General features: G+C 40.9%; 1 protein-coding gene across 3 annotated transcripts in view; it reads right to left on the bottom strand.

The window, feature by feature from the left end:
- tec (tec protein tyrosine kinase) overlaps positions 1 to 22,793 on the bottom strand; it is a 78,684-nt gene that overhangs the window by 52,839 nt on the left and 3,052 nt on the right. Inside the window, exon 1 of one of the 3 annotated variants that reach the window (XM_062981617.1) lies at positions 9,255 to 9,273. The exons of the other annotated variants lie outside the window; for them this stretch is intronic. The gene's annotated coding sequence lies outside the window, so the exon portion shown is untranslated. Of the gene's footprint in view, positions 1 to 9,254; positions 9,274 to 22,793 lie in introns of those variants that run through there. 3 annotated transcript variants of the gene reach the window in all.

The raw sequence follows: 22,793 nt of genomic DNA, 5'->3' as shown, positions 1-22,793 counted from the left end.
TAAAGACCTAGTTTTAATTTTTGAATAAGTTTTAACGTTTATTTTGGAAAGTGTTTATAAAGGTTGCATTTTACTGATGTCATGGCCTATGGCTAGTACAATAAACAATTCAATTCAATGCTGTCAGATTTGTTTCTGATTAAATTTGTAATGAATGGCGCAGCTATTCCCTACTACAAGAATTTGGCTTCATTATGTTGAGCATTGTTCAGAAAAAAGCACCAGGCAGCTGTTTTCTTGAGAGTGTATTACATTACCATGGATGTGGAGCAGCATGCGATTGAATCATTAGAGTCGTTGTGTGCCTTCAGGTCATTTCTGACTTATGCCAACCCTAAGGTAAGCTTATTGCAGAATTCTCTTGGGAGTATTTGTTTGGAGGGGAGCAGAGTTGCCACTGCCTTCCTCTGAGCTGAGAGCAGATGACTCCTCCAAGGTCATTCAGTGGGTTTTCATCACCATGTGGATATTTGAACCCTAGTCTTCCAGTGTCCTAGTTCAACACTTAGATTGCTACACCACACTGGCTCTCATTTTTAAATGCTACATGAGATAAAAAGTTTAAAAAAATCCCAAATATAGAAATGTAGTACTGTGCATATAGAAATGTAGTAACTTAATTGTTGATGTATACATATAGAATATGTTTTTTAAATAAGTGTGACCATTGAGTCTGAAATTATTTAGGTCTACAAGCCCTAGAATTTAGACTTACATTCCTGGAATCATTCACAGAAAACAATATTTAACTGAACATCACGATTTAAGCATACAGCTAAGATTACATTTATAATAATATGCATGCCCCATGTTTCTGTAATCCTATTTTAACAATCCCAGGGAATTCATAAAATTCATGAAGCATTGCAGAATCATTAAATGTACATCTGCTTGACTGTGTTTACCTTGATAAATCACAGGTTGTGCAAGTCTAGTGGAAATTTCCTCCCCTAAATGGAGGACAGCATTTCCAGGAGAAAGTGTTTGTGTACAACAAAAAAGCTTATGTGCTTCAAATTCAAAATTGATCTGAAATCCCATTCCATATGGAACATGTTCTATCACCTTGATGTGGAGGAGATGCCTAATGGCATGAACACAAATGACTGTCTTCTGGTGTCCCTTGGAATAGGAGAAAGCAGGCACCTGCTCTCCTTGGAATAGGAGAAAACAGGCCGGGCTGTGGCACAGGCTGGATAGTGGCCAGCTGCAACAAATCACTCTGACCAAGAGGTCATGAGTTCGAGGTCATGAGTTCGAGGCACAGCATGGGCCCTGCCTCCTGTGCAGCGCGCCCTAGCCCCGCCTCCCGCGTCACGTGCCCTGACCCCACCTCTCGCGCAGCATGGGAGGCGTGGTGTGGCTGCATGACGCTGGAGGCGGGGCCCTGCCCAGACGTGGCCCCACCTCCCGCACTGCGTGCCCTGGCTCAGCCAGCCAGGCAGCGGCGGGAAAGTTCTTCCAGGCCGCGGCGAAGGCCCAGCCAGGAGTCCCGCTGCAGCCTGGCCAGCTGAGCCAGGGCGAGCGGTGTGGGAGGTGGGGCCAACCTTGGCCCCGCCTCCCGTGCAGCATGCCCTGACCCCGCCTCTCATGCAGCGTGCCGCGCAGCCTGGAATGACACCCTGGCCCTGCCTCCCGTGCCCTGGCCCCGCCTCTCACGCCCTGACCCCGCCTCTCGTGCTGAAGACGGGCCCAGCACGGGCCGGAAGAAGAGGTAGGCCTTCCTGGAGAGCTTGCTTGCCGCCGAACAGGCGTTCCTGTTCGGCGGCGAGCGAGCCCATGGTCCCTGCCGGGGGGCACCTTGACGGCACTCCCAGGGATCGTGCGCCCGAAGCGGGGGCTTCAATGGCCTCCATGTTGGGCCGGGCCTGCTTGGAAAGGCCCCCATGTGTTGCTGCCTAGAAAAACAGCTGTTTTTCTAGGCAGCAGTGGGCCCCTCCAAGCCGAGTGCTTGCTGGGAGCAAAAAGTCTCCTCCCTCCCTGCCAAGCACCTGGCTGGGAGAGGCCCCCTGCACGTTGCTGCCTAGAAAAACAGCTGTTTTTCTAGGCAGCAGAGGGCCTCTTCAAGCTAGGTGCTTGCCGGGAGGGATAATAGGGCCTCCTTCTTATCCAACAGTTTCAGTTATCCAACATTCGGCCCGTCAATTTATGTCAGATAACCGGGACTCTACTGTAGTTAAAGGAACAGTTTACTGAAGCATTTCTAATACTTAGTAGACATCCTTGAGATATCAATACAAGACTATGAATAGGAAACTTGGTTCAGCTCTTCCTACTATCTTGGTATCCCTGCTCTTTCTGGACCAGATTACATGTAACATTCGCTGCAAAGTACAGACATGCCCTACATCCTTCTTAGTGCTTGATTTGGCACTAAGTACATGTAATTAATACATACCTAAACGACTCTGCATAACAAATAATTTAATTACTTTTTCAGTTTTTGTCAATGGCTGTTGTAGTCCCATGACATGTATAAATAAATAACTGCTGCTATTTCAGATGTGCTCTTTCACAACATCTACCAACAACCAAGAAAATTGTAGTTTCTAATCCTTGAACTTTTTCAGTGAACCAAATTTGGGAACTAAAGGAAATATTACAGTTAAGTTCCCTTTTTAGATTATTCAGAAAAAGGAAGTTTTAGGGGAAACAACTTAGACATTGTCAAATGCTGAAGTATTTGCCTTCTTAGGACCCTTCCAGACAGGCCCTATATTCCAGGATCTGATCCCAGGTTTTCTGCTTTAAACTAGATTATATGAGTCTGCATTGTGTCAGGACCCAGGCTGCAGAACACCAATAACCATGCGCAGAGGCCAGACTCTATCTAATATCTTTATTAATGAAATATATAAAAACAATAAAAACAAGTGAAGAATATAGTTCAGAAGCAGACCTTTCAGATAAGGCCAAATATAGTCCAGAAAAGTATTGTCCAATATAAGATATTAGAGTTCAAAGTTATAATCCACTTGACCGAAACACACACTTTGCCAAGCAATAGTGTGGGGAAATGACAGAGTCTTTAAAGTCCAATGTAGCTTGACAACAAGGCTGGAAAATAAACTTGATTCTTGGCTAGATCAAAGACTTGAAACGAGGCAAACATGAAGCATGAAACAAGGTCCGTGGCAAAACGTGAAACAAGGCAGGCTTGAAACTTGATCCAGGAAGCAAGGAACTGGGGTTATGAAGTCCACACACGATCTCTCTCCTCAAGCTGATCAATTGACTCCGCAAAGTTCCCCTTGCGACAAACACCTATATTGGGTCTCGTTTTCCCGCCAACAGAACACTTTCCCTAGAGAACGAGAAGCGAAACCCAACTCTGTCCAGATGCATGGCTCCTTAGAATTTCCCAAGGGAAGCAGACCTAATCAGCTAGTTGTTTGGCAGCGATTCTCAGGCTCCGGCGATTAGCCTCTCTGACTCCTCTATCTCTAGTATAATTGTCCCTCCGGGAACACGGGGGGGAGTTCTGCCCAAGGCCTGTTTGGCTGAATTCTTGAGGGCAAACATCCTCCAGGTGGAAAGGCTCCGGCTCTGGCTGAATCGGCGAAAATCCCATGTTTTCCTCTTCGTCTGCCACAATAGTACTAGGAACAGGACTACAAGGCCCATGAGTCATCACACATTGCCAGATATTCTGGGATAAACAGAAAACCTGGGATCAGATCCTGGGATATAGGGCTTGTCTGGAAGGGCCCTTAGAAAGTAACTGACATTATCAAATACCCCATTATTATACATAAAACTATAGGATTCATAGGACTGAGTCTGAATTGATGTTTTATATGTTGCACATGTTTTATATTGTGTTCACTTTTATGTTGTTTTTAGGCACCTTGTGCCATCTGTAAGCCACCCAAGTCCCTTCGGGGAGATGGTGGCGGGATATAAGAATAAAGTTGTTGTTGTTGTTGTTGTTGTTGTTAAACACTGTTAATTGTCAAACACAACATATGGGTTTTTCATTGTAATTCACCTTAAATATGTTTTTAAATTGAGTTAATCCACATTTTTTAAAAAAAAATAGAATAATCATGTGTAATACAATAAATCTTTACATATGTATGCACAAGTTTAAACCAGCATTAAGGACACAGCTATTCCTTCTCTCTTAGTTCCATATTTTAACAAGAGATATGGCAAGAAATAGGAAGTACAGTGTTCCCTCACTACTTCGCGGTTCACTTTTCGCGGTTTTTCAATAAACTCTAAAAGACTATTACAAATCATTAAAAAATTACAATTTACAGCTGAAGGAAGGGAGGAAGGAGAAGCCAAAGGGGGAGAAAAGGAGCCCAAGCAGCAACGGGAGGAGAAGGAGGCAATTTATCAACACACAATTGGTTGATAAAAACTTAAAATAGTGTATAACTACTAAAATAATGTATAAATATTAAAATAAATATAGCATCCCTACTTCGCAGATTTTCACTTATTGTGGGTGCTCCTAGAACCCAAGCCCCGCGATAAGTGAGGGGACACTGTATGTCCAATCACACATGTTGACCTTTGAAAACTAACAACTAATTGCCAGAATTCCTCCTGTGGGTGAATGACAAACACAACCTGAACAGATCCCCATCTGAATAGACTGCATTAGACTGATGCATTGTCACCTATTGACATAGTGCCACATTGATGAAACCTGTAGGTTGGAAAAAAAGGGACTCCCCTCTGTACCATACTTCTTTTTTAGAAAAAGTGTTCTAGTGCCTCACCATCTTACAAACTCCAGGATTCTACAGGATGCAGCCACGGAAGTTAAAGTGATACAGTTGCACAATGTCATCAGTTGAACCCAAAATAAGAAAACTGCAAAAAAAAATGCAACCACAGTCTCATTAAACGTTTATATGTAATTTTATGTTATGTATTAATTTAGGCCTTCTGTTACATTACAGTTCTGTTGTAATGCAAATGAATTGGAGGAATTTTTATGCATGGCCAAGTTTTAACATGTCATGTGTTTTGGCAGTAGCTGAGAATAAACAGATATTATGGTACATTTCAAAGTTTTCAAAAATACAATTTCATTGCATTCCGCGCTGGTGCAATTGACTAAACCCTTGTGCCGGCTGAACTGTTGACCTGAAGGTTGAAGGTTCTCATCCGCAAGATGGGGTGAGCTCCCATCTGTCAACCCCAGATTTCCATGCGGGGACATGAGAGAAGCCTCTCAGCAGGATGGTAACACATCCGGACGTTCCCTGGGCAACGTCTTTGCAGATGGCCAATTCTCTCACACCAGAAGCAACTTGCTGTAGGTTCTCAATTTGCTTCTGGCACAATTTAAAAACGCACGAACATTGAGCAATTATTTAGATATCTCTTTATATTCCCTTACTATCTATCTCCTTTTCCTCCCCCTAACACTACTAAACAGTTCTGGCCCAGCTTACTTGTCCGAACATATTTTCCCTTATGAACCACCTTGAATATTAAGATCATCTGGGAAGGACCTGCTCTCAGTCCCGCCTGCTTCCCAAATGTTACTGGTGGGGATGAGAGACCGGGCCTTCTCAGTGGTGGCCTCCCAGCTGTGGAGTTCCCTCCCTAGTGACATTAGATCATCCCCCTCCCTCCTAGCCTTCAGAAGGAAAGTAAAAACCTGGCTCTGGGATCAGGCTTTCGGATAATAGCGCAGTGCAATCATAGATGTGGAATATGTGCAATGATTATGGAACGGCCTTAGACTACGATTTCCAGATGGTGTGATTTTAATTGAATGCAATGTTTTAAATGTTAATATGTATTAATTTTAATGCAAATATTTTAAGCTTATGTTTTATATGTGTTTTTAAGGCATTGAATAATTGCCATGTGTAAGCCGCCTTGTGTCCCCTTTGGGGTAGAGAAAGGTGGGGTATAAATATGACAAATAAATAAATAAATACTCCTAAACCCCATTGACTTGTAAGCCTTAGGGACTCTGCCATAGAAATTGATTCTAAAAAGGGCTCTGCAAGTCAAAAAATTTGGACTACTGGAATAGAGAGATGATGGCACACAATGAAGAGAACAAGGCAGCATCCAGGAAGATGCAAAGATTCAGGGACAAATGCAAAAGGCCAACTGCAAATTCCAGTATGTTCAACTTAAGGAAGTTACTCCTAGGTTAATGCACACAGACTTGCTGACTATATCAGTTTCAGCGGATACTTTCAATGCTTGCTCATTTCTCACCTAATGAAACCTACAAGGCTTAAATGCACTTGAATCAGTTTCACACACTCCAAAACAATCACAAAATTTACTTTCAAATTTGTTTGCTCATACTATATAAGGTTTCACTCATACTGTATAATGCTATCGCACAATTAAGTGATAGTACGTTATAAAATCTGCTCTTTTTGACCATATATAGTCTTTGTAGGCACAAACTTCCTCCATCAGTTCCACCAGTATCTAAAGTCTCAATATGAAAGATACCATCTTGGAAAACATGTTCTAGCAGGTATCTATGAGTAAAGAAGGTTGTTTATGTCACGTCTCTTACAACCTACTGAAAAAAAACAGCAGTGGAAACAGACCCCAAGGGCCATTCAATACAATTTCATTCTGCCATGTAGAAACACATAATCAAAACACTCTGAACAGTGTTCTCTAGACACGGTCTACCTTGTCAATATCCATGTTGAATTATGGTGCCTAGATTTGAACACAGTAATCCAGGTGAGGTCTGACTAATGCAAAATGGAGTGGTACCATTACTTCCCTTGATCTAGATCAGGCATCCCTGAACTAAGGGAAGCGGACTGGATGCAGCCCTCCAAGGTCATTAACAAGGTCATTAAATTTTAGATTTAGGGTCATCCTAAGTCTGAAATGACTTGAAGGCACATAACAAAAGCAATCTTAATTAACCTAACTATCTCATCTGACAAAAGCAGGCCACTGAAATAGTGGTATGTTTATGTTGGTTATAATTGTTCTTCATTTTAATATTATATTGCTATTTCATGGTTTTTCTGCATAAATACGGTACGGTATGTGCAGTGTAGAATTCGTTCATGTTTTTTCCAACTATAGTCCAGTCCCGCACAGTTTGGCTGTTTGGTTGTGCATTTAAGACTTGGCTGTTTGGTTGTGCATTTAAGTAAATCAGATCTAATTTGCCAAATAGTCACTGTTGAATGTTTTTATGTTGAATGTTTTTATGATGAATGTTTTCTATTGTGGAATGATATTTTAAATTGTAAGTCGCTCGGAGCACTCTGGTGGAGAGCGCCTAATTAAGAAATAAAGTGAGGTGAGTGAGGTGAGGTGAGTTTGAGAGAACGTGAATCGGCCTTCTGCTTAAAAAGTTTGAGGACCCTTGAAGTGGATACCATACTCCTATTGATGCAGCCTAAAATCACATTTTTGTGGCTCCTACATCACACTATTGGCCAGTTTATTGGTACTGTTTAAAAAAGAATTTAGCATAGGTGTGGACTTCCAGATATTGTTGAACTGTCAACATCACTTCACACTAGCTATGTTTGCTAAAATTACAGTTCAAAACAAGAATAAGAGCAGCCTCATTCTAAGCAGTTATGCCCCTGTTCTCCTTGTCGCAGCTGCAAAGAAATACCCTTTCCAGTTATGGTACCCCCTCCTCTGCCACAAGGAAGAATTTGGACGTTTTTGCCTTCTTTGAAAACATTTTAAAAACCCAGATAACCTATAAAAAGTGCAGTTAAAACTAATGACAAATAGAACCAAGATGATTTCAAACAATATCTTATGGCTTGTTTTCATTAACCATAAATATTAATCCAAAAGTAAAATTCAGGCACACTAAACAGAAACAAGAAGCTTGAATTTCCTGTTCAATGCACAATAAAAGAAGAGAAGGAAGAATACGAGAATGAAGGAAAACTAGTTAAAATCAAACAGAACTGTTCTCTCTCCAATGAGATCAAAGCATAATTCACTTTTACAAAACCTATTACAGTGCAGTCTCAGCCCTGCCACATGCACAGTGGAGGACCTTATAGCAACACCAGAGGCACTCCAAGTGGCCAGCTACAGGTCAAAGGACATTTAGTATAATGCCAAGTTTTTAACTTTGTGTTTTCAAATACATTGCAACTATACCCTTCTGACACAATAAATAAATACTTTTGTAGAAACCTGGATCACTAATTATTTCGTGTTCAGCCAGTGGGATATTACTTTCAGTTCATCTCCTATACGCTACCTAATAATGTCTGTAGCTTATATTATTTATGACAGCAATTGCCTAAGTCTTTCTGATTTATTTTCAAACTTCATCTAATACATGCACTTCCTGCAAAATGACACATCAGTCGGAAAAAACTGAAACCTACAATTTTTGCTTCTTGGACACAACTGTGCTAAGCATGTGCATCTTTATATTACCCTAAAATAAGCACAGTAAAGCAGTCACCCACGCAAAAAGCCCTGTCACACTTCATTGGAGATTAAATTTGTCTACAGTACAGGAAGCATTTAGAGCAAAGAAACAAAACTTCTGGGAGTGAGTTTAAGTTCATACATAACAGTAAAACAGTATTTTGGGGATATTCTGTCTTAACATTTAAAAAGCTGCATGATAGTGCAGGTAGCCCGTTTACGCTCATTTTGTTCTCTTCGTGAGCATGAATGGCTAAACCAACAAGAAACAGAAACCTGATGTCCAAACCACCCTGGCCTCTTGCTTATAAGCCAAAAAGCATATAATAAAACCACATCCTGGTTTACAATATTGGTTGCAAACTCTTTACCAAGAATTCTGACTTTTTAGGTCTGGTGAGTTATCCACACTTGCACGATGCACCACACAAGAGTGAACATGGAACAGCTCACTCATGGTACACAAGCATTCAGAAGAATCTTGCTTTATAACCCCATGCAAGCAAGCGTTTCTAGAATCAATAAAAAATGTAATCTAAACAAATCAAATCAGACTATGTTCACAAAAGACAAGCAAATCAGTCACTCATAGATTCAATGAAATCAGTGAAACTTATATTAGTTGTGATAAACTTTTCACACTGATTTCAAATGGACCTTAAGTCAACCAAATTGTTCAGGATCCAAACAACAATTTTATCCACTACTAAAGTTAACTAATATTATATGGGATCAGATGTCATTTCCATCATTCAGATACTAGACAAAGTACCAAAAAGAATAAGGATGCAAACTGTATATTGGCTATTACTACCAAGAGCACCAAAGCTGTGCCCTCAATTCCAGTGACATTACCTAAACTAGTATGAATAAATTCATCTTACTGAAATCAGAAACAGTTGAATCCTGCTCGGAGGAGGAAGGGGATCCTTTGGTGCTCGGGTCTTGTGCTCCTGAACTGGAGTCGGAATTGGAGCCGACCACAACTGTAGTGCCTCAGGGAGAAAGTAGCTCTTCTCTGGATGATGGGAATTGCCTCACAGACAGACCTGCTTTGAGGGAGAATGTTTCCCATGAAACACTGCCAGAGGCTCTTCCTGGAAAGAGGTGAGGGAGGTGGTTTTCCCCGCATTTGAAAGATAAACAGCAGGATTCCCTTTGTTTACCCATTAAAGGGAAAAATAGGTAAAGGTTTCCCCTGATGTTAAGTCCGGTCGTGTCCGACTCTGGGGGTTGGTGCTCATCTCCATTTCCAAGCCGAAGAGCCGGCGTTGTCCGTAGACACCTCCAAGGTCATGTGGCCAGCATGACTGCATGGAATGCCGTTACCTTCCCATCAGAGCAGTACCTATTGATCTACTCACATTTGCATGTTTTCGAACTGCTAGGTTGGCAGAAGCTGGAGCTAACAGCGGGCGCTCACTCCGCTCCCCGGGTTTGAACCTGGGACCTTTCGGTCTGCAAGTTCTGCAGCTTAGCGCTTTAACACACTGAGCCACCAGAGGTTCCAAAAGGAAAAATACCCTTTCCTAATAGAAGAACCTATGATCACAGCTTGCTTTTATTTTAATAACAGCATCAGGATATGGGAAACGATCGTTGAACCCCTCTCTCACAAGCACACATTACGTTTGGTCTATTGCTCACTAATCTAAATCCCCAGAACAAAGCCAAGGAAGGGAGGAATATGGCAAAAGAATGTAACGGAAGAGAAGTACAGTACATGTGTCCGGATATGGGAGGATCATAATTTCTATCCTGCGTGATTACTATTCATGTAAACCCCAACCCATGTTAATGGAGTTGACAGGAAAATAAGAGGCCATTGGATCTAGTTTAGTCTTAATAATAATGTGGCTACAATTCTCTTACTGAAAGACCAAAAGAAAACAGTGTAAAATGTAAAAAAAAAAAAAAAAGGACTACATTAAGTCCTATTATACAGTAGACCAGGGGTCCCCAAACTAAGGCCCGGGGGCCGGATGCGGCCCTCCAAGGTAATTTACCTGGCCCTCGCCTTCATTTATAATATAATATTTTATATCAGTTTTAATAATATAATATATTGTATATACATATAATATTGATAATAATATTATCATTTTATATAATACAATACTAACAATAATATATAATAATATTAATTATATGTTATATATTACATATGATATTACAGTATAGTGGTATAGTTCAATATAGTATAATGCTAATATTGTGCTATGCTAATAATATAATATATTGTATGTACATACAGCTGCTCTGAGTTCCATTCGGGGTGAGAAGGGTGGGATATAAATGTAGTAAATAAATGTAGTAAATGATTTTGGACTTAAATAAATAATTCTGGACTTAGGCTCGCCCAAAGTCTGAAATGACTTGAAGACACAGAACAACAACAACAACAACAATCCTAATTAACCTGACTATCTCATTGGCCAGAAGCAGGCCCACACTTCCTATTGAAATCCTGATAGGTTTATGTTGGTTAAAATTATTTTCATTTTTAAATATTGTATTGTTCTTTCATTGTTATTGTTGTTGTTTTGCACTACAAATAAGATATGTGCAGTGTGCATAGGAATTTGTTCGGTTTTTTTCCCCCCAAATGATAATTCGGCCCCTCAACAGTCCGAAGGATTGTGGACCGGCCCTCTGCTTTAAAAGTTTGAGGACCCCTGCAGTAGACTCTCAGTTAACCAGAACTCAAACAACCAGAACTCTTAAGCCAAGTATCAGAAAAATCTATGAAATAATATTTTAAATACAAAAGCCGATTTTATAAGACAGCAAAACAGTATAACTGTGTGACATTATATAAGGTTTATTTATTTATTCTTTATTTGTCTTTATTTGGTTTTGTGTACTGTGTTACAAAAGTAATATCAAGTGAAACAAAGTTTATGGTTTGTTTTGGGGCATAGTATTAGTTAAGCCTTTTTAAAATAGTAAGTTCCAAGCAACCAGAAACTACATTTATCTGGCATCTATCAATCCCCATGGTGCCAGTTAACCGAGAGTCTACTATATAAATGTTTGTAGTAATTTTCATAATATTTGCACAAGGCTTATTAAACAGCAACAACCAACAACACTATTGCAATACTCACTGCCCTCTCACACACCTTTTTGCCTCCTCTTTTTCTCCAGCAAGTCATAATGAAGAGCCTGCAGAAATCTATATGGAACAGGATCAATCTCTAGAAAAGGATCTTCCAATAATTATATTCCTTTGGCAACCTAAAGCCATCAACAAATGTAGCACTTGGACAGAAAGATCAAGTCTCAAGAGAACTGAAAAGAAGGCCAGACAATCAGGAAAGAGCAGTGGTGGGGAGGGGAGAAGAAACCACCGAGGAGGAGGTGGAAAACCACTAGTGTACTCTGTGACTGTGAGAAGGAGGAAGTAGCATATGGTGGGCGGAGGAAGCCGTTTTGAGGACGGACAGCAGTGCCTTCGCTATCAGAAAGGCCACACGAAAAGTATATGTCATGGTTTTGCATCTAAACAATCTCTATCTCTTGCAAATGAACATATACTGTATATTAACGGTAACAAACAGCAGCATTTTTTAATTCGACTAACAGCAGCAAAATCTAGGAAATACACATCCACAGCATGCAAAACATGTGTCAACTGGGTGGAAAAAAGCCACCTCACAATTGACCACATTATCTACAAATAAAATCTCTCCCTGGAACAAGGGCCAAGAAAGAAGTGTTTATCAGATGCAATTTCATCTATGATCTGCTGAAAAAGTCTGAAGGTGATGATAAGAAGGGACTGGCTGAGCTATCCTAGACAGTAGCAGATTGGTTGCCACTGTTTTATCTGATTCTAGGAACAGCTAAAAGAGATTTAATGTCATAGAACAGACAACCTAGAAGAGATCTACGAAACAAGATGCAGGGAAGTAGACTATTTTCTGGAACCACCTTTCTCCCAGAAGGTGACCCATAGTTTGAGTTAGTATAAGAAAGTGGATCTCTGGTCTAAGTCTGCGTGCTTTGGGAGATATTGTTCTAACCATTTATTTTTACTTTAAACTAATGGGTTTTATTTTGCATTTTCAATATTATTGTTGCTTTAATGGATTATTTAGGGAATTTTCCTACTTTTAAACTGTTAGGAAGATGTAAGAAAGAAAATGTAACTCCATGGTGTCTTCAATTATAACAGAGAGAACAAAACAGAGTCTTCTGTACAAAGTAGGCCAAACATCTGCATTGACACTACAGTGCAGCTTGGAACTGATTTCCGCAAAACCGGTTTCACTGTGTGGGTGATTAAACTGACAGGCCTGGAACTGGTTTGAGGCCAGGAAGGTGATGATATTCACTGTGGAACCTGGCCTTAAATTGCTCTGTGCAGTTCCCTCTCCCCTTTTTTCAAGGAGAGATGTGCAGCAGCGCTCCAGAGGTATAAGAAGTGGGGGGAAAGGAAAGTGTCCCTTCCTAGAGAGGTATGATCGGCCCCCTTCTTACTGGCTTTCATTCACAAATTAAATTTTGTACGCCGCTTTGAGTACCACCCATGGGAGGCAAGCGGGATAGAAATGAAATAATAATAATAATAATAATAATAATAATGTGAAAATTGGAAATAATCAATTACCCCTCCCAGAGGATCAATCAGGCTTCTGCTAGCCACCCATGCCCTTGGGGCATTTTTCGAAGCCTCCTTGTTCCAAATACTACAAAAACGCCTTAGCAAGGGCAGGTGTATTCATTGTGCTCCACATTCTGTAGAGGCAATTTTGCCTTAGGATCTGGAATACATTGGGATTTGCTGTAGTGTATTAAAGGGCTTACATTGCCCTATATCCCAGGATCTGATCCACGATGTGCTAATGTAGAGAGGAGCAGACCACAGACCACTTGCTACAGTGTGGCCTGAGCCCTGCCACATGTATGGTTGAGGACCTTCTCGCAGCAACACCGGAGGCACTCCAAGTGGCCAGCTTCTGGTCAAGGAAAATCTAATATAATGTCAAGTTTTTGACTTTGTTTGTGTGTGTTTTTAAATACATTATAACTGTACCCTCAGTTAGCTTCTGACACGATAAATAAATATCCCAGATTGTCTGCTATCCCAGATTATCTGGCATGTAGACTCATACTATAATCCAGTTCAAAGCAGATAAACTGGGATCAGATCCTAGGATATAAAGCAGTGTAGATCCAGCTGTAGACTTTCCTGCGACATTCTTTAATGTGCTCTATACCCTTTAATCTATGCTGCAGCAAGACTATCAAGGTGCGTTTTGTGGCCGCCACAGTTCTGAGTCAGCTTGGACGTGCATTAAATGGTCAGTGTAGATGGGGCCTAGATCACCAAAGGAACTATATGCAATAGAAAGGAAAGGAATCTCCTCTTGCTGTTTAGGCTTATCTCTTAAAGACATACCAGCAGTTCAATCATATGACAAAATGCACTTAAAAATTAACTTCTCTGCATAGGACATTATTGTGTGGCTCAAACTTTCCTGCAGGAGACACAGTCCAGGTTCAGTAGTATTCCAGAAAATGCTAGTCCTACCTGACATGGGAAAAAAGCTAAAAGCAACAGTGTTTCATTCCCTACTTTCCTTTCTACAATGTCCATTTCAATAAAATGGACATACAGATTTTTAGGCGGTTGAAACAAAGATCAGAGCTGGAGGACTAAGAGACAGAACTGCTGTGTGAGTGACATTTAATGATAAACAAAATAGTGACCAAAAGGGAGGAGAGGGCAGCATTCTTTTCTATAACATGGCTACAAGCACTATATAATAAATAATTGTTACAGGATTCCTAAAAGCCACTTCCAACTTATATTTTTCCCAGGATGTTTGCCCTTGCCTTTGTCTGAGGCCGAGAGAATGTGACTTGCTCAATTGTTTCCAATGACTGAGTGGGGATTTGAATCCCTGTCTGTCACCATCCTAGTAAACAAATCACTACACCACACTAGTGGTCATAATGAATAATCTATATGATACTAGCTGTGCCCGGCCACGCGTTGCTGTGGCATTGTCTGGTGGTGTTGGTGAGAAATTGTTGATGTAGTGGTGGTATTGAATGTCTGTTGTATGGTTGTCTTTATGTTTAGTATGCACACTGAAGTGGATTATATGGCAGTGTGGAGTCAAGATAATCCAGTTCAAAGCAGATAATATAAGATTATAAATGGGTTATATAGCTGTGTGGAAGGGCCTTGAGTCTACACTGCCATATAATCCAGTTAAAATCTGATAATCTGTGGAAGAGGCCTAAGTGAGGCCTAACTGTGCCTGTCCCCTGGGCTGAGTAGGTGCTAGGAGACCAAGTGGGCGGAGCTTAGCCTTCAAACTGGCAGCAATTGGATAAAAACTATTATTCCTCTCCCTGTAATTAGGACTTTATTTTTCTTTTCTTTTTGTTGTATCAACCTAGAGCCATGAATGATGGGTTGTGTTGTCAAATTTTGAGGTTGGGGGGCCTGTCGTTTTGTTGTTTTGCCCGCTGCCCTGATGCCATTACTCTTTTATATAGATAGATACAAAAGCTAAGAGTCCACATAGCATCTCATCATAGTGAATATGCCAAGCAACTCATAGCTTGGATCTTGCTGGAAGAACATTTTCTGCATCCTTTGCAGTATTTGCATGAAAAATACATGTGAATAAGCATAATATTGCTGAAAGCTAACACACAACCTAGAGAGGAACATTGTTACCACATTATCTATTTAATGCAAACTAGGCAATTTTACCACATTAGCTATTTTATGCAAGGAAGCATTTTCCCCCCTGTATTCCTGCAGTAGTGTGGAGAAAAGCTGTCTCATCTGCATAATAAGTCACTTCCTGGGTATCCGTTGAGGTTTGGCTCTCCAAGACCTCGTGTGGATACCAAAGTTCACTGATGCCCAAGTATCATTATATACAATGACCTAGTAAAATGGTTTTCCTTATATAAAATGATAAAATCAAGATGTACTTTCTCAATGTCTCTAATATTTTTAAACAGTAGAAGATTGAATCCATAGATGATTGAACCCATGAGTACAGAGGGCTGGATGTAGTTCATCATGTGGCTAAAGCTATATAAAGTTATTGGCTGTGATAGCATAAACATGAACTCTTTGACAAAAGCACACAAGCCTCTGGTTAGAAGGATGACAGAATTCACTCTCAGGGGAAGTGTGGAAACTAGAGATACTGGATGCATTCTCTCATAGGAAACCACTGTGGGTGAATATTTAAACCCATATCCCAAGGGCCTGAGACAGCAGGAGGTTTTCCTTTGGTCCTCTAACCTGCATGGTCTGAAAGGCAAACTGGCAAACTTTGGTGCATCACAGAAGTATGCTGCGTGTTATCCTTAGCCTTTATGGCTCTGTACCACATTCAGAATGTGTGCATTTACCCATCCCAACATGAACTGGGAGATAGGCACACTCTTTAAAATGAGAAAATCCTGCACCAGAAATGTTGCTGCCTAAGACAAAAGACATAATAATCCTTCCCTTCCCATTAAACTTCCACAAAGGGACAACCTTCTCCTGTAAGACAGCTGGACCAGTTACTCACCCAAAACTCCATTTCACAAAGAAGGAAATGCAGGTGAATATCTATTCCTCTATGGCAATACCCATTTCTCCTCCTGCACATCCCTTGCCTGAAGCAGCCACCTCACTTTGCCCAACAGAAAGGCCAGCCCTGTAGAATCATCTAGTAATAAAATGTGAAGTGCTTATCTTTATGGCATTGGTATCACCGTTTGTTTATCTCGGTGCAGTACATGGATTTATGGTATGCATTACCTATGAGAAGCGGAAATATACTATATGCTATCATTTCATAGTGCTATTCTTCTCATTGTGTGTCAAATGTATGTTTTTATTGGTTAGTGTGTGCTATCCTTCTGCAAGCCTAGTAAAGGCTTATCCATGTTCGGCGTACAGGTAGCTTCATGCCTTGCTTGCAAAAGCTAAGCAGAGCAAGGGGAAGGAGCAATTAGGCAGCCATTACTGCCTGATTGCTCCTCCCCCTTGCTTAACAACTGGAGATGTGCGGAGCCAAAGTGACAGTTGGAGCCAGGCAGCCAAAGAATTATTCTGTCAGTTAGGGGGGTTGGTTTTTGAAGTGTGAAGATATAGTTTTGGGAACTGTGTTATTAGAAAGATACCTCTTCAAGGAATATAGTGAAAAGCCTTCAGGGAAGAAGGGCTGAGAACTATATTGAGACTCTATGGTATAGAATGCTAGCGTTAAATCCCAGGAGAAGTGGATTTAAAGGTTTAAATTGTCCTGTTTGTATTTCATGTGTGAAAGAACATATTTCCACAGAATTCTAGTTATAAAACCATCCTTTGTAAGAGAAAAGCCTAACTTTGTATTGAAACAGTTACACATCTTTACTGTTTAAGAACAATTAAACAACAATTTCTTGTTTTTCCTCACATAAAGTGTCTCGTGTGACTCTCTAAATATCCTAATACAGAAGAGGCTCCTGAACATAACATTGGTGACAGCATTAGTAGTGGTAACGAGTTCAAATTCTCCATAGATTGGTGTCAGTTAAAAAGTATTAACTACCTCTCTACATAAATCTAGTTCTGCGTTGGCAAAAAAAAAAAAAAACCCAAATCAGGTTGTTATACATCAGTGGTTCTTAACCTGTGGGCCCTCAGGTGTTTTGGCCTACAGCTCCCAGAAATCTCAGCCAGTTTGCCAGCTGTTAGGATTTTTCGGAGTTGCAGGCCAAAACAGCTAGGGGCCCACAGATTGAGAACCACTGTTATACATAAATACATTGAAATCCTGTTCATCTTTTGCCTATTTATAAAAAGTTGTTCGTAGTGTGTTGGAACATATGTAGTGAGAATGGGTCCTTAAATGTATTTGGTTAGAATGTCCAGCATTGAAAGCCTTTTGGCAACAATGAATTTATTTTATTTCACATATGGTCAATCTGAATATAAATTCTCGTAGAGAATTATTATTAGTGATAATATTTAGAGGACAGAATACACAACTGAAACATAAGCATTCCAATGAATTTTTCCTTGCTGCAGCCTGAGCTGAAATCATCCCAAAATGAAAGATCACAGCCCAACCAACCATCCTATGAATACCTGCAAGCTTTGGGTAAGGATTTGGCAACTAAAATCTCTGCCACTGTGGGGAGAACGGAGAAGTAGTAAACTCAGTGAAGCCCACAAACTTGCAAACTGGGGGCGAGGGAGGTGCAGGCAGTTAGCAACTACAGTAGAGTCCCAGTGATCCGAGATAAAGGGGCAGGCCCAATCTCGGATAACCGAAAGTTTGCGTCCTCTAATTAACTGTTGCCATGTTTTTAGGATACAACCAAGCAGGAACCAACATGTATAACCTCGGAACTAAGCAAAATAAAAAAATCCCATATTTTCTGAGTGTAGGGACATACAGAGATTCAAATATCTGCATTTTCTGGCCAGAACTGGGCTGTTCTCACAACTGAAAATCTCAAGTTTTAGTGCTTTGCAGCAATTCCTCCCATGTTTTCAGGGAACATCGTTTGGCCACACGCCATTTTGAACCAGGAGCTCTTGAGATAAAGGTACTGTGTGGATGGGCCCTCAGTTGCTAACTAAGATTGCTACAATCCAGTCCTCCCAAACTGATGGTGAGAGCCAAGCAGCAGCGATGGGCATCACCACCTGCCATCTGAAGCCTACACACTGACAGGCTCCCAGAGGCAGTTGTTGAGGGAGATCATTGTTACCCTGCTCCTCTCTGGAGCAGGACAGAGCAACAGTGATGGCCTGCCAAGCACCTCCAGATGTCCACCACTGCATGAGCTTCCAGAAGTGGTTGGCAAGGGAGATCCATGATGCTCTGCCCACCCAAACCCTTGGGCTGCTGTGCACACATTGACACAGCCGTCTCGGACCGTCTCGAATGCCAAGCCCACAAATGTGGGGGGACTACTGTATTTTGTCAGATGCATGTCGGTTAACCTGATTCTACAGGTACAGGGACTGTATTTTATAATAATAACACTATGTAACACAATTTTTGGTCCTGGGTTATAAATGTCATTTCCTAATTGGTTCTATCATAAAAACATGGAAAAATGTATTAAACATAGTTTATGCAGGACATCCTTCAGCACATTTTGCTCTAGTTTTTCAATGAATATCTAATTAAATCTCAAGTAGTTCAACATAGTTTGTGGCAGCCACAAAAACAAAGTTTCTGGAGTTTAACAACTACTTTCAAAGTAAGTATCACACAATTAAACAGGAAATAACACTTTCGAACCAGTAACAGATCATTTTTCAGATTTTATTACATAATGTAGTAAATAAAACAAATCCTCCAACCAACCAAAGCACACTCCAAAACTTATCTAGCATTTTTAAATCACATAAAACTAATCAGCCTGAAGCATATTCCACTCTCTCTTTCAAATGCCAATAAAGAGATGGAATTTCAGATACTCAGGGAATGAATCCTACAATCTCAAGCCACGCATTAAATCACCTATCCTTGACCACAGTACTTCTCATTTTGTGTGAAGGTGGAACTCAAAGGGCCTGAGAAGTTCAAAACTGATTAGGGGTCAGCAAAATCTTGAACCAAGTCCCAAATTATGCTGGTAGTTAAGGTAAGGTAAAGGTTTTCTCCTGACGTTAAGTCCAGTCATGTCTGAATCGGGGGGTTGGTGCTAATCTCCATTTCTAAGCCGAAGAGCCAGTGTTGTCTGTAGACACCTCCAAGGTCATGTGGCCGGCATGACTGCATGGAGCACCGTTAGGTAGTGTAGTTTAAACAAGAGTACTAAATGGTGGAAGATTCAGGTCAGACAAAAGGAAGTACAAAGTGATATTGCAGAACTCTCTATCACAAGATGTAATTGCGGCCTATGAATGTAGAAGGCTTTAAAAGAAGATCGGATGAATTTGTGCTGGACTGGGACATGAATGGCTATGTCTATGCCAGTGGTTCTCAACTTGTGGTTCCCCAGGTGTTTTGGCCTACAACTCCCAGAAATCCCAGCCAGTTTACCAGCTATCTTTGGGAGTTGACGGCCCAAATATCTGGGGGCCACAAGTTGAGAACCACTGGTCTATACAGTATGATCCCCATATTCTTGGGACCAGTATCCACATTTTCATTTATCCATATCCAACTAAATATGTCACCTCTAGGCATTTTCTAGGTCCTTCCGCATGATTCAATACTATAGCGTCATGCGGGAGGACCTAGAAAATGCCTAGAGGTGACATATTTAGTTGGATATGGATAAATGAATACATCTTGGGCCAGAGGTCCTTCATTTCAATACGGCTGACTATTATCCAAGACTGGGAATATATTCCTTGCAGATACAAAATCATACTGCATATCACGGGTCCTCAAACCTTTTAGGCAGAGGGCCAGTTCACAGTCCATCAGATTGCTGGGGGGCCAGACTATAGTTTGAAGAAAAAAACCAGAAACGCTACACATTATTTTGTCTGTAGTGCATAAAAACATGAAAGAATAATTCCATATTTAAAATGAAGAACAATTTTAACCAACATAAACTTGTCAGTATTTCATTGAGAAGTGCAGACCTGCTTTTGGCTGATGAAATACTTACCAGTATTTCAGTGGAAAGTGTGAGCCTGGTGTTGGCTAATAAGATAGTCAAATTAATTAGTGTTGTTGTTGTTGTTGTTGTTGTTGTTGTTGTTGTTGTGCCTTCAAGTCCTTTCTGACTCAGGGTGACCCCAAATGTCAAGTTTAGGGCAGGGGCATGTATATGAAGGACCTCCAGCATCTGATATAGTGTGTCTTTGTGTATTAGATAGCTTCCAGGACACATGAAATGAAAGGTACATTAAAGATCACATCCTGCTGGTGGGAATAGACTGCCTACTATTTGAATAGGCTTTCAGTCTGACTAAAGATGATTCTTCTCACAACTGGCCAAATGTGAACATGCCATCCCATATCCACAGAGAGGTATCTCACACAAACTCTGAGATTGTTTCAGAGGTTAACCTTCCACAGAATGCATTGCAACAGTCAAGCCTGGAAGTTATGAAAGCATGAGCTAATATTGCAAAAATCCTCTCGGCCAAACAGAAAAGATTCACCACAAATAAAATTAGACAAAAACACTTCTAGATGGTACTGGGAACCCACTTATAATGCAGGGATATGTTAAAAACAAAAACAACCCTTCAGAATTGGTAAAGAAGTACATACCCCATTGATAAAAGCAAAACCTTCTCCCTCCACCAGGCAGGAAGATCTCACTAGCATTTCATGTAGACCAGGGGTATCAAACACATTTTCAGTGGGGACCACATGAGCCTCATGGTTGCCTTCAAAGAGTCATTAAATCCTTGGATGTTGAATTCATGGAGAGAGGGCCAACTGTTGTTTTTTTAATGTAGTGGTTGGTGCTCTTTAGTTTTCACCCAGTTTGAGTCCCCAGATGTTATTGAATGACAATTCCCATCACTTTTCATTATCTGCTATGCAGACTGGGAATGATGGGAATTGCACCCCAACAGCACTTATGGCTCCAAGGTTGGGGAAAGGTTAAAAGACATTTTAAAGTCAGACATCGTATCCACAAGGTTTGTATCTAAATTCAAGCCCCACTATCCTGAATAAATAGAACAGATGTTTTCTGTATCATAAACTCCTAAGAGCTGTAGTCATGATGTCTAGTGATATGGAATACAAATGTTGTAGTCCAGCAACTGGAGGGCCATATAAAATGCCATGGCGAGCTGGATTCGGCCCCAGGTCCTTGAGTCTGACAAATGTAATGTAGACTAACAAAATGTTATTTCAGGGCGGAGGGAGAAAGAATGATGACAAAAATATATGTGAGCTGGAAAGCCAAGAAAAATTGAGCCAGAGAACCATGTTAAATTGGTCAAAATATTCTGGAAAAACTTTTAAGTCTCAAAAATGAAATTGCTTATTTTCAGTGACTATAGTCTATAGACTGCACTCTATGCAGTCATGCCAGCCACACGACTTTGGAGGTGTCTATGGACAACGCCGGCTCTTTGGCTTAGAAATTGAAATGAACACCAACCCCCAGAGTCGGATGCTACTAGACCTAATGTCAGGGGAAAACCTTTACTACCTACAGTTTAAAGCATCAGAGCCTTTTTATAGTGACTCCAAGGAGCAATATCAAAATGACAGGGAAATACCTGCAAACAACAGAAGTTTTGTTTGAGAATGTCAGCTCAGCAGTTCCTTTCCAAAGCTGCTTTTTAATATTAATAGTCGCCCCTCCCATCAGCTGTGAAAATTGCTGTGGTGAGAAACCTCTGGCTGTACTTAAGTTTCCTGTGGTTCTATATTTAATCCTCTAAATTCCAGTCTTTAATGGCCCTGTTGAATTCTGCTTAATTTGCATTACTTTGCTGGGTAGAAGGGAACAGATGTGAAGTTCTGTAAACTTTCTCCAACAGCTGATACAGTATGGTAGATGCTCTAACTCAGTGGTTCTCAATCTGTGGGTCCCCAGATGTTTTTGGCCCACAACTTCCAGAAATCCCAGCCAGTTTACCAGCTGTTAGAATTTCTGGGAGTTGAAAGCCAAAACATCTGGGAACCCACAGGTTGAGAACCACTGCTCTAACTAGAGTTTCTGCCAATATCTTACCCTCCAGACATTTTACCCTCCAGACACCATCATCTCCAGCTCATCTCTAGTCAGGCTAGCTAGGGATGATGGGATTTGCAGTCTGTATCATCCATAGTAGAGGCATCTAGCTCATGAATGCTGCTCTAACCACTGACTTCACACTTGCTAGCTCTTATGGTTATACCGCTTCCCTTCCATACATTTCTATCAGGTCAATAGATTTTATTGTATTATGAGTTCTGTAACTATTCCCCAAGACTTTTGTTGAAGTTTTAAAAGTGATACAATCGGTGTAACAAAACTCTCAGTTTCAGACACCATGCAGGACAGAGAAGTCATTTGGAAATTCCATGTATACTGAGAAAAACAGCCTCGATAGGTGAGATTCTGGCGAGGAACCAGATGTACAAACAAGCACTTAACCGCCTACCTGGTGAGAGTTTCCTTCCTCTTGGCAGCAGAGTTGCCCTTGGGAATAAGAAACCACCCAGCCAACAATCTCAGTCCCGTGCCCTTTTCTATAGAAGGGGCACACACAGTCACACTCTGCACATAAGGTCTTCATTTTAAAGGATCTCCAGTTATAAGCACTGCAATAAAGATCTGAGTTGCCTTAAAGCTGTGGTGGGCGTCTTCCAGGCCCGCAGGATCTACTTTGCTACAAACCCTAATTCCATCATTCTCTCAACTGTTTGCAAATCAATGTCTCTGGTAGATGGTTATATGGAAGAATATGCTTCTGGTCTTGGACCACAACCCAAAAATCTGTGGTCCAAGACCAGACTCAAACTCCTTCACACCATCTTCAGCCC

Source organism: Anolis carolinensis, chromosome 5, assembly GCF_035594765.1.
Source record: "Anolis carolinensis isolate JA03-04 chromosome 5, rAnoCar3.1.pri, whole genome shotgun sequence".
NCBI lineage: Eukaryota > Metazoa > Chordata > Lepidosauria > Squamata > Dactyloidae > Anolis > Anolis carolinensis.
Note: the sequence above shows the minus strand (reverse complement) of the source record. Positions and strands in the feature narration are given on the sequence as shown.